Source organism: Crinia signifera, chromosome 5 (genome assembly GCF_055691185.1).
Source record: "Crinia signifera chromosome 5, ASM5569118v1, whole genome shotgun sequence".
Lineage (NCBI taxonomy): Eukaryota > Metazoa > Chordata > Amphibia > Anura > Myobatrachidae > Crinia > Crinia signifera.
This window is the reverse complement of record NC_139221.1, coordinates 251,889,643-251,902,083: the sequence shown is the minus strand read 5'-3', so window position 1 is coordinate 251,902,083 and position 12,441 is coordinate 251,889,643.

Below are 12,441 nucleotides of genomic sequence, written 5' to 3'. Positions count from 1 at the left end.
TATTGTTCACCGAGTCATGTGTCCTCCCTCATCTTGCGCATAAGTGCCTGCCATGGTGCATTCACACACTGCAGCAATTATACTCAATATGCGACCACTCCATTGATTCCAATGCGGTACGTAGATGCACATGCTCACTTATCTTGATTAACAATTTTCAGTAAAAACAACTTGCTTGCAAGCTGAGAACAGTCACAACTGTATACTGTATGTGTGTATGTATGTATAGAACACTCATGCAGATGTTTTAGCATGATAAGGCCACTGGCATTGACATTACTGTTATATTGTTCACCGAGCCATGTGTCCTCCCTCATCTTGCGCATAAGTGCCTGCCATGGTGCATTCACACACTGCAGCAATTATACTCAATATGCAACCACTCCATTGATTCCAATGCGGTACGTAGATGCACATGCTCACTTATCTTGATTAACAATTTTCAGTAAAAACAACTTGCTTGCAAGCTGAGAACAGTCACAACTGTATACTGTATGTGTGTATGTATGTATAGAACACTCATGCAGATGTTTTAACATGATAAAAAATGTAACTCTCCTGCAATAGCCGGGACGGAGAGATTGCATGTTATATGCTGCACAGCTGATCTCACGATCCCCATACAGGAGCCGCAACTCCTCCTCCCGCTTTGCTGCCCCTAACTTGCAGAGGAAAGTGCAGGAGGCAATGGTGTCAGCAACCAATGGGCTCTCCTCCTCCCCTGCGGCACCATTGAATGAACGATTTCAATCAGTTAATTGATAACCAAGGCTATCGCTTCCTCTCTAGTCCCTTTACACACCCTCTTTATTATAAACATGCATTTTGCAAGTGTGACACCCGGTATTCAAACCATTGACCTACCGCACTAGAAGCCATCACCTTAGTGATGGAGCTATTTATACAAAGGTATTGGGAGGCACCAATATTTATCTTGTCTCTGGGCAAGTGGGACAAACTTACACCACTGTCACAACTATATACACACACAACTGAGCTGATCAAGAGCATTTACATGATCAGCTGGGGATTGGACACAAGCAGGGGAGTAGTGAGCTGTAGGAGGAGCAGCAGCAGCAGCAGGAAAGCTCCCGCAGAGGAGAGCAGGATGAAGGAAGCTGGCAGCTGCATCTGCCAAGCACTTATTCAGCTATTTGGTGAGTGAGCCGTATGCCCCCCCATTCCCCCCCGCCTGAAGGCCGCCCGTGTTACTCGGCGCATTATACTCGCTGCACCCATCCCTGGCTGGTCGTCGTCAGCCATCAGCGCAATCTTCGGCGGCCGCCCCCCACCCTCCCCAAGCTAGTCAGCCACAATCTGCTGCCCCCCACCCCCCCCCCCGTGCTGGACACAGCACTGCAAACCATGGCAATCTTTCCGCTGCCCACCCCTGACCCCCCTGCTGCACACAGCAGCAATCCGTGGCACCTGCTGCCCCCCCCCCCCCCCCGACCAGCAAGGACGGGGGCAACGGGCACATGCCGTGGATTGCTGGTGCTTGTGAAGGCAAGCATGTTATCATTTTGAAAGTCATTTCAACACTGGATGTACTCCCCACCTCAAAATGGTAATCACTGCTCCCCTTCAACATAGTGCAAGAATAATTGAGTAGAATATAAAGTGCTTTTACTGAGCATATACAGATAAAGTAAGAATGGCTCCTTTCATACTTTCAGTCTTTGTTGGGCCCCCATTTTAGTCAGCGGCAATCCACTGCCCCCCATACTGCTGGACACAGGCTCACAGCAGTAATCCGCGGCAATCTTCAGTGGGTAGCGGCCACCCCTCTCAGCTAGTCAGCGGCAATCCGCTGCCCACCCACTTGCAGCAAACAGCAACAATCCATGGCATGCGCCTGCTGCCCCCTCCCCCAGACCAGCAAAGGGGGGGGTATCCTGTAGGTTTGTCTAGGGCGCCTAGATAATATGCACTGGCCCTGGACAGTGTGAGTGTGGCTGCAAAGTATAATATCAGTTGTGCTGCTTCCTGAAGCTCACTTTCCAGGCTGTGTTCACATCCTAGGCAAAGGTGATGGTGCGCACACTTCCTAAAAGGGATGTGACCGGTGAGACTAGCAGTTAGTTTAATGTTACTAATTTGGGGCTGCAAATGGAAGTGAAGCACTATTCCCCCCCCCCCCAACCAATGAGCTCCCAATATAATCCATGGTGCATCTGTACATGCCCCGCCCCCTCACAGCACCCCTGTATTCTATGCATCTGCTCACTGCGCAGTCCTCAGCCCTAGCATAACACCTATTAAAGTGAGTATTTTTACTGTAAATGTTGTTATCCACAGTGAAATTAAATTAAATATAATATATGTATGAACTTCATATATTCTAATTTATACCAGATGTTTGAAGTAATTGAAAATGTGCTGATTATTGTGTGCATTAAAGTAAGGCAGTGGTAGACCTAGGCACCCAATCTAGGCATATCTAACACATGCTTCCTCGTTTAGCGTTAGGTGTAAATCCGGCTAAATCCTGTATGGGATTACAGTGAAAACGCGTGGACAGATTTAGGGTTTTACAGGGGACATATTCTAGCAGAGCACTAAGGCCCTTATTCTGATCTGTGCGGAAATTCCCGCATTCTTACGGAGCGGTCCGCACGCCACGGTGTTTTGCCGCATGCGGCCATCGTCCGTAGAAACGCCCACGTGTCCTCCGCATTCGGACGGACTCACTCTTTAAGAACAGGGCGTGTTTACGGACGACATACAAACCATGCGTGTGCGGGAGAAACACTCAGCTTCGGCACGGTATTACAGAGTATTACAGAGTATGCTCGGGAATACCGCATCCGACCGGGAGCCAAGCGGTGCTACCGCACGTAAGCGGAGTATTTACGCCAAACAACCCACTATGAAGTATCTTCTGCAATACATCACATGACCCACTTATTCAATTACCTATCCTCATAAAAAACTGCTTATTTGGAATTGGAATCAATTAGATTCCAATATATCCTTACAAGCATGCCTAACACATGCATAGCACACATTAACCCTTACAGCAATGTAAGTGCAATGGTTTCTATTAAAGCACTGACAAGCGGCCTATTAGTGAGTAATGAGTAAAGGAGTAGATTCTATTGGGTTCAGGTGTTAATGGTTGTAGTCATTAGGCGTACGTTCGCCTACCGCATGAACGAGTGGTGTCCGCAAAGCAATAGTACACTTGTGGACACCGCACATTTCTGCCCTTTTTGATCGCGTGCATTCGGAGTGGTTTCCGAATGTACGCCCCCCAACATAAGTGTACTCCCCCGTGTCCGCCCATGTTTCCGCCCCGTTTTGCCCACTTTGAAACTACGCCCATGTGTCATTCCGCATGACGCCCATAATACGCCCCTATTTCCCGAATGATAGCGGTGAACAGTTCTGGACGGGATTTGGCCGAACTGGTACCGAGTCAATGCGTGGCACATGCGCGTAGCGTTCTCCACGCATGCGCAGACGCCATAAAGACGCGATCCGTAAGAACGCGGTAAAGTCCGCATCAATCAGAATAAGGGCCCAAGTGACAGTGTTAAACTAAAGCCTATTTGTATTCTATATAGAATAGTGTAGTTCCGTTAATAGAGCCACAGTGTCTCGATATACAGGAAAATACACTTCATTTCCCTGTCGTATTTGGCAGAAGCCTGCACGGATCAGTCAGATCTGTGCAGGATTCACTGTGTAAAAAAATAATAAATACATAAAAAAAACACGGCGTGGGGTCCCCCTCCCACGGCTGTAACCAGTCCCATGCTCAAACAACCGGTTCTGGTTGTAAAAAATCAAGGAACAATTGACATAGGGTTCCCCTTATTTTTTACAACCAGCACCAGGCCCAAGGGCAGGTCCTGGTTTCCAAAATACAGGGGACAAAATGACTAGGGGTCCCCCATATTTTAAGAACCATTACCAGGCCCAACCAGCCAGCAGGGTAATGCCCCAGTCAAAGCATTCCCCCCCACCTGACCAAAGAAGGGGTCCCCCCCCTCCAGAACTTACCTGCCCATGCTGAAGCCTGGGGCTGACCTCGATGCCCCTGGGCTATGGGCATCGAGCAGATAAAAGGTGTTAAAAATAGAAAAAACATTGGTTGTGGAACTATGAGTCCCAGCAAGCCTGCACAGCATGCCGGGACTTGGAGAACCACAAGTCCCAGCATGCGGCCATTAATGGGCTTGCTAGGACTCTTAGTTCCACAGCAAAACCAATAGTTAAATAAAATCACACTGACACATAAGAAAAATAAATCTTTATTAAATACATAGCCCAAGCATACAGATACTTACCTATGTTGAGCCCGTAGGTAGCCCTCCGTCCATAGGTGGTCCATTCCTAAAGAAATCCATGGGGTACCTGTTAAAGAAAATTATATTTACAAGTCTCCGGTAAAGATCACATCATCTTTGGTCCAAGTAGGCTCCAGGGGGACTTGGCAAAAAAATAAACCGATCACCCGAACCATGACGAACTGAGGTAGGAGCCAAATGCTGTCTTGGTTTACATCCTGCGGCTCCTCCTCCTGAATGCCGCCATTGGACGGCTAGCGGCGCCTATCGGCCAATTAGAATCCGCAAACCCACAAGCCGGCCAATGACAGTGGCACATCAATATGCTGATTACATGTGGATTTCTAATTGTAATATGCATACATGTATGAATCCTATTTGTATGTACATGAGACAAAACCTTGCAGGGGGGGAGGGAGGGGGGGTTGGGGTTGGCAGCGGTGTAGCTAGGCGACATGGTGCCCGGAGCAAGGGCATATTTTGCGCCCCCCCTTACATTTTTTATAAAAAAACACAGTAACGGAATCTGCTGCCCTATATAAGAGTCTATAACGGAATCTGCTGCGCTATATAAGACACTGTAACGGAATCTGCTGCGCTATATAAGACACTGTAACGGAATCTGCTGCGCTGTATAAGACGCTGTAACGGAATCTGCTGCGCTATATAAGTCGCTGTAACGGAATCTGCTGCGCTATATAAGACACTGTAACGGAATCTGCTGCGCTATATAAGATGCTGTAACGGAATCTGCTGCGCTATATAAGTCGCTGTAACGGAATCTGCTGCGATATATAAGACGCTGTAACGGAATCTGCTGTGCTATATAAGACGCTGTAACGGAATCTGCTGCGCTATATAAGACGCTGTAACGGAATCTGCTGCGCTATATAAGTCGCTGTAACGGAATCTGCTGCGCTATATAAGACGCTGTAACGGAATCTGCTGCGCTATATAAGACGCATCTAACGGAATCTGCTGCGCTGTATAAGATGCTGTAACGGAATCTGCTGCGCTGTATAAGACGCTGTAATGGAATCTGCTGCGCTGTATAAGACACTGTAACGGAATCTGCTGCGCTAAGACACTGTAAAGGAAGCTGCTGCACTATATATAACATGCTGACAGCTGTAAATAAAGATAAATTAATAAAGATAGATAAATATATATACAGCAGAAATAAAGATATATACAGCACAGCAGGCCAGGGCAGCAGCAGAAGCCAGAGATCCACTAACTAACCCCCCCCCCCCCCCCCTGTAAAAAAAAAAAAAATCTATCCACCTTGAATAACTGATTATCGCACGGGCGGCAGCCAGCAACAGACCTTCTCCTCCAGGCTGCAGCCAGCGCTTGGGAAGGCTGGTGATGACGCTGCTGTAGCCAGGGAGGAGGGAGGGGGTCAGAGTCGCTGGGAGGAGTGTGACATTGTTGTCACTCACACACACACTAGTGCTGCTGCTACGCTGGCTGCCTGCGCTGCCCGGAAGCCAGACCGAGCAGCAGCAGCAGCAATTCACAGGCAGCCGTGGTGACTTTCAGCCCGCCGCCCGGCCTCACCGCCCGTGACGCTTGGCGGCGGGGACCGGGCGAGCAGCCTGGGCATGAGGGGAGGCAGGCGCCGGGCAGGGCAGCCGCCGGCGCTGCCCGCCCCGGGCGTACCTGCCACACTAGTAGCAGGGACCATTTGCGGAGGGGGGGCGGGCCGGCGGCGCCAGCCAACCAATCGGCGCCCGGAGCAGGAGCTCCGGTGGCTCCGCCCTCCCTACGCCTCTGGGGGTTGGGGATCTGCAGGGGTTGGGGATCTGCTTGAGAGTTGTGACCATGACCTCTTCTATGGCTAGTGTGCAGCTTCTGCAGAGGGCCCAGTATCACATTAAGGAGTGCCCACACCCCCATACACTTGAGACACGCTCCACTGATACCAGGCATTTTAAACAGAATTTTTATATGTTTATTTGTAGCTCCTGTAAAATTTCCTGATGTTTGTGCATTATCCTCAATTAAATTAGACACATATTTTCGCTTGGGAGGAAAGGAGAGCTTACATGTACATGCTGGTATTCCCTCTGCATTAGCCATTAGGTGGCATGAGATACAGTACTGTACTGCCTGTGAATACAGCACCTGCTTGTGAGCAGACAGGTGACTGGAGGATAGGTTTCCTGTTTCTTTAGGGAATTTTGTCAGTGCTGCAAGAACAAATACAATTTTGATGAAACCCATATTGGGGAAATGCACAATGCTTGTATACTATCGCAATTAAACAGGAAGTCATAAAATCCTTGTAACATAATGTTTGTTCATAAAAGCACTCACAGTTACAGGAAGTGTTCAGAGTTCAGACATTTGGAATAAAGTCATTCAGAATATAGGATTACCCTGGTTTAGATTGGTCAGTACCTGGGGATCCCTTGGTATTCTCCAGTCTATACAAGGAACACCTGGAAATATGTACATTATTAGATGCACAGTAATATCACATATTTAATCCGCCATATCCTATATTATTGCATATCTGTGTGATATATTTACGAAGTTCACACCCTTCTTTGGTGATGGTACACTCTCACTCTGTTCTGACATATATAGAGTTCTGTAAAAATAAGCAAAATTGGTTTGAAAAGCAAGATGGCCTTTTTTTATTGAGGAGCAAACGTCTGCACCGGCCGATAAGTTGAGTTGGGCGGAACAAGGCTGCTGAAAGTGCTTTGCAAAAAATAGTGTTCAAATGAGATAAAGGGCCGGAGAAGACTCATTTCATGGGAATTCTGTGCTTCTGGAAGGGTGCTAAGCCATTGAAGGGTGCTCATTCATTGCATCTGCACAATAACCTTTTTTATTTTGCACTAGTTCATATCTGTCAATATGGAGTCTCATCCTACTTTACTTTAAACATGTGCATTCTAAGTAGTTACTGATACACTTACAGTATGAGCGTATTTTTATTGCATTCATGTATGCAGGACTTGTTTTGGGCCGCACCCAGTCTGTGGAATATCCTCCCATGCACAATAAGACTCTCCTCCAGTCATTCAAAACTCAAGCAAGCTTATTAAATTAGAGAACTACCTACATAACCTTCATAAACCCAGTTACTTACATAGGGGATGTTGCCTGTTGAAATTCAGGCATCTGAAATTCGACAGATGTCAGGATTCCAGCACTGGTCATCCATTTGCCGGCACCTTTAACACCGGGATGCCAACTACATCATGGATAAAAGGTTTTATTGATACATTTGGAATATGTGGTGGTGTACAGTGGTGCTTCTGATTGTCCACATGTTTTACTATTGGTAGCCACTAGCACTGGTTTTGCAGGTGCGCACCTTAAATTTGGGGGCGTGGCCTAATGGCATGGGGGTCATGGCCTTCAAATCACATAATTTTGCTGCAGAAGCCCCTCTGCCTGCGGGAATATTCACCACTGCCCAGTGGGTGGCAGCAAGGACTCACAACTGCCGGCCCAGGGTGTTCCCATGAAACCGCTAGGCGTTTTCATGGTGATTACCCAATGACGTGGGTGTGCAGGCGGACAGCTGACATCAGCAGATGTCAGCCCGCTTCCCGCAAAAGATGCCCACAGATCAAAGACACTATAGAGGCATCTCAGATCTGCGAGCGCTTCCAAAATCAGTCAGCAACCATCAAATGATATGGTCTCCGCATTCAAGGCTGCGAATGGATGATTATGCAAATCAACCATTCTTATAACTGCGGGGGATCACAGCATACAAGGGGGTGGATATAAGCCTTGGGGGCGGTGGCTGACGTCTGAAGGACTAACCAGAACCAGAATAACCTTTTTGGTCCCAGACCACCAACCCAATGCACCCCAGTAAAAGCCCCAGACACATTGTGGGCGCCCCTGCCTTTACCCATGCAGAATTAGGAGCAAACTGAAATTTTAATCTGTGCATCAACAAACCCGGGTTTAACATATTGAATGTAATAGCGACAAATTTTCAATTAAGATATTTTCATGCAAATACTACAAGTATCTTCTAATTAGATAAAGCAGATGGCTCATGTAACAGCTGGAAAAGAGTTTACATTCTTGATTATTTATCCTATAAAAATGAATACGTATAACTAACAACTGTACATGCTCCATCAAGGTGTAAAAGTAATTAAAACAATTGTGATTGCATTTGCTCATACAGTATGTAACTGTAATGTAATCCATCTGCCACTAAGGTTTATGCTGTAACCAGATCAAACTGTTACCCTTTCCAGATCTTATTAATGGTTTATACAATGATGTCTGAAAAATGTCAAGTATCTGGTCCAAACTTCAGCCTCTGCTCCCCAGGCACATCTGTGTAGCAGAGATGAAGCCTTATAGAGGATATGTAACATATGAGGAGCTGTCAAGAAATACTGTGGGCAGCTGACAATGCAGATCCTGCAAGTACCCTTTGGGCATTTTAAGAAAGAATATAGTCCAGCTTTGTCTATCATACTTCATTGCATCCTCCTCACCATCAACTAAGTGTGGACATGTGTGAAACAACTGGTGGAAGCATTTATATACAGTATATTGTTTTATCATTTGTCTTCACCATCTTCCACTATATGATTGCTAATGTTCAGTATTTTCATTACATTTCTGCCGGGTTGATTAATGTTTTCCTGCACAATAACATCTTGCTACTAGCAGAATAATGCTCTGGTTTAGTGGTAATGCTTTTCCTGTGGATCAATAATTGTCTACTTTTTATAGTGTTTCTGTTTCACGTATTTTGAGTGCGGATGCTGTTTTTACATGGGTATGTTCAGAGCTCGGTTTGAGGTTATGCAGACTGGCTGACAATAAATGTAACAAGCTCTGGCAGGTTATACGCCGTTTCCTTGTCTAACGTTATCAAAAGTGGCAGCAAGACAAACTTAACTCGAAATTGATCATTTTAAAGAAATATACTAATGTCTTACAGTAAGCTGCGGGATGAATTTTATTCCATCTAATTTCCAAGAAATAACAGAGTTTGAAAGCAAGTATAAAATAAGATAAGCTTACTCGAAGCTAAGCAATGATTTCATCCAAAAAGTTCAAAGTATTTCTCAGAAATGTTGTATATTTTTCAAACAAGGGCGAGAAGAGATGTAGCTATTAAAAAACATAGAATCTGCATAAAGCCACAGACCTATGTATTTATCACGGAAAAGTTGCTTAATTATCATGGAGTTAGTTTCACCTGCCCAATATCCCCAATAAGCGATGACATTGGGGGATAAGCACAGGTATTAAGGCTAATAGGATGGCCTTTGGTGTATACTGCACATTAAAATAAAGTACTACAGCTAATTGGATATACCCCAAAAATGTGTGTTTATGCAGCATACTTTCATTTTAACCAATCCAGAAAATGGGGTCACCAGCTTGTGCGCGCATGTAGAACCCTATTTAACAACTACTGTATATAGAAATTTGCACCACTGTTATACAGGTTCTGTATTTTAACATCACATTATTTATTAAACTATTAATACCCCTGTCTCTGCATCTCTACTTCAAACGGACTCTCAAGACCCATTTCTTCACCAAGCTTAGCCAACTCTCATCCTAACCCACTGTTAATTGCTCATTTCTACTCCATATAAGTCAGCAAGGGCGTGACTGCCATAGGTGCAAGGGGTGCAGCTGCTATGGGGCCCAGAGCTGAAGGGAGCCCAACAAAGTAATTTGTTTTACATACATTTATCACCATCAGTTGCTAAATAGGGGGCCCTTACAAACTTTTGCTATGGAGCCTACGAATATCTAGTTACACCCCTGTGTGTCACCCTTTTGAGCTCAAAAGACAAAAACGAGCTGCTTTCAGATCAAAATTACCCAGTGTGCTTACTTTAACAATCTTTGATGGCACCAAATGCTATGGTTTTCTGCCACACTGATACTTATTTCAGTGCCCCCTGCTGATGCAGCTTTTTTTATGTACCCTGTACTGTACTGTATTCAACTGTAGGTCACTATTTTGCTTATTCATTTGTGCACTCTGTTATTGGGCGCCGCAGATCCATATAATTAAAGGATAATAATAATAAATTTATATTTCAAAATATATAATTACATTTTTTTAAATACTTCTAGTCCAAAACTAGCTCACATATGCACAAATGTAGAGCCAAAGTATTGGTGAACTGTACAATCTACAAAATATTTCTTTATGTGCAAGTGTCAAAGTACATAACCATCTAACCGACTTTAGAAACACTTCCGCAAACCAATCTGTATAGGAAAAAAGCCTTTTACTGTAGGTTTATACAGTATAAAGACTTCAAAATCACTTTTGAGTCCTTCTAACAACCTAACAGACTTTTTCCTACACATCTTCAATATAATCCCATTCACTGGGTGAACATTTATCAAAGACCTTTTGCACTATGTGTCTTTCTGTATTTAATTATTTTAAGGTTTTGTGATCAATATGTGAACAAAAACATCCCATATAATTGAAAAGAAGCATCCAGAATGGACAGAATATTCAATAATAATAGCCCGAAATTTGAACATTTTTTCTTAGGGATCTGATTATCAAATCATTTTCAAAATAACAATTTTTTATCTATTTAAAACAGAAATAAAAAGTGCTAAAAGCCCCAGAAATACTAAATGATGCTAAACTCCTCAAAGATAAAGGATGATACTAAACTCACCAGAGATAAAGGATGGTACTAAACTCCCCAGAAATACTAAATAAAGCTAAACTCCCCAGAGATCCTGAATGATGCTAAATTCGCCAAAAGTAAGGGGTGAAGCTAAACTCCCCAGAAATCCCTGATGATGCTAAATTCCCTGGAGATCCCAGACAATGCTAAACTCCCCAGAAATCCCTGATGATGCTAAATTCCTGGAGATCCCAGACAATGCTAAACTCCCCAGAAATCCCTGATGATGCTAAATTCCCTGTAGATCCCAGACGATGATGCTAACTCCCCAGAAAACCCTAATGATGCTAAATTCCCTGAAGATCCCAGACGATGATGTCCCTGATGATGCTAAATGTGGGTGTAAGTGTGCTGTGTGCTGCTCATGAGAGAGAGGGGATATTGTTAAGGGCCAGACTACCCAGTGTCCCATGGAGGCACTCTAGTTCCTGGTGTGTGTGGGTTACACAGCTGCATCCTATGCTGCACAAGATCTCCTGGCTCTCTGTTCCTGGATCTCTTCTCCTGGCTCCCTGCAGCCACAAGAGGCAACCCCAAAGCTCCCACAAAAGGCACACACCAGCATCTCCTGCTAAAGAAGCACATGCTCACGACTCCAGCGACAGGCACACCCACGCCTCCGGGCTGCCGCTCCTGTTTATAATGCAAAAAAATTACCTAAATGACACTGGTGCACCCCCCCCCCCCCTCCCCAGAATTCACCACTGCCTGGCAGATTTGCACGAAACGCACCTGGTGGGTCACTAGTGCCAAGTATCTCACGCTGCATAGTGTATTGAGGCTAAAATGTACATGTCTGTGGATTATAGATGTCACTGAGACAGAGAAAATGTGAATGACTAGCTCTGTGTAATATGTGTACACTATATAAATAATAATAATAATCACATAAATAATCACAATTTTAATTCAACCAACCACTTTGACACAAATTTAAGCATCTTTAGTGCATACTATCAGGAGTATGTGTTTGGGGAATTTTTAGGAGAAAGCATTCTAAGGTGAAAATGACGTAGCAGAAGATGTTTTGTCCTCCTAAGCCACTCCATTGTTCTGTAAACTGACACCTGCACGAAAACAGATTAAGAATGGAATGCTGTCATTTCAATTTCTGAGGAGTTATCTTGACAGAGATGTAAAACAAGTTGTTCGGGTAAATCTGATATCTCACTTGTAGTAAGTAAATGGATGGGAAAAAAGGGAATTGCTGGCTTTGTTTCAGGTTAACCTAGAGATATATCCTGTAGTATCATTTGTTGTTATGCTATTGTACTGGGAGAATTTTACCGTCTTACCTTTTCCCCTCAGTAGCAGAACATTTCTGTTTATTTGGAATTTAGTTTCAGGTCACATTTTGCTTTATAATACATTTCTGCAAAAGTTATATCATTGTCTTGTAGGACTAAATAAACTTGTCTGTACCTATGGCCACTAAAGACTACTTTAGCTTCCCTGGCATGTTCTACGGCTGGATACTT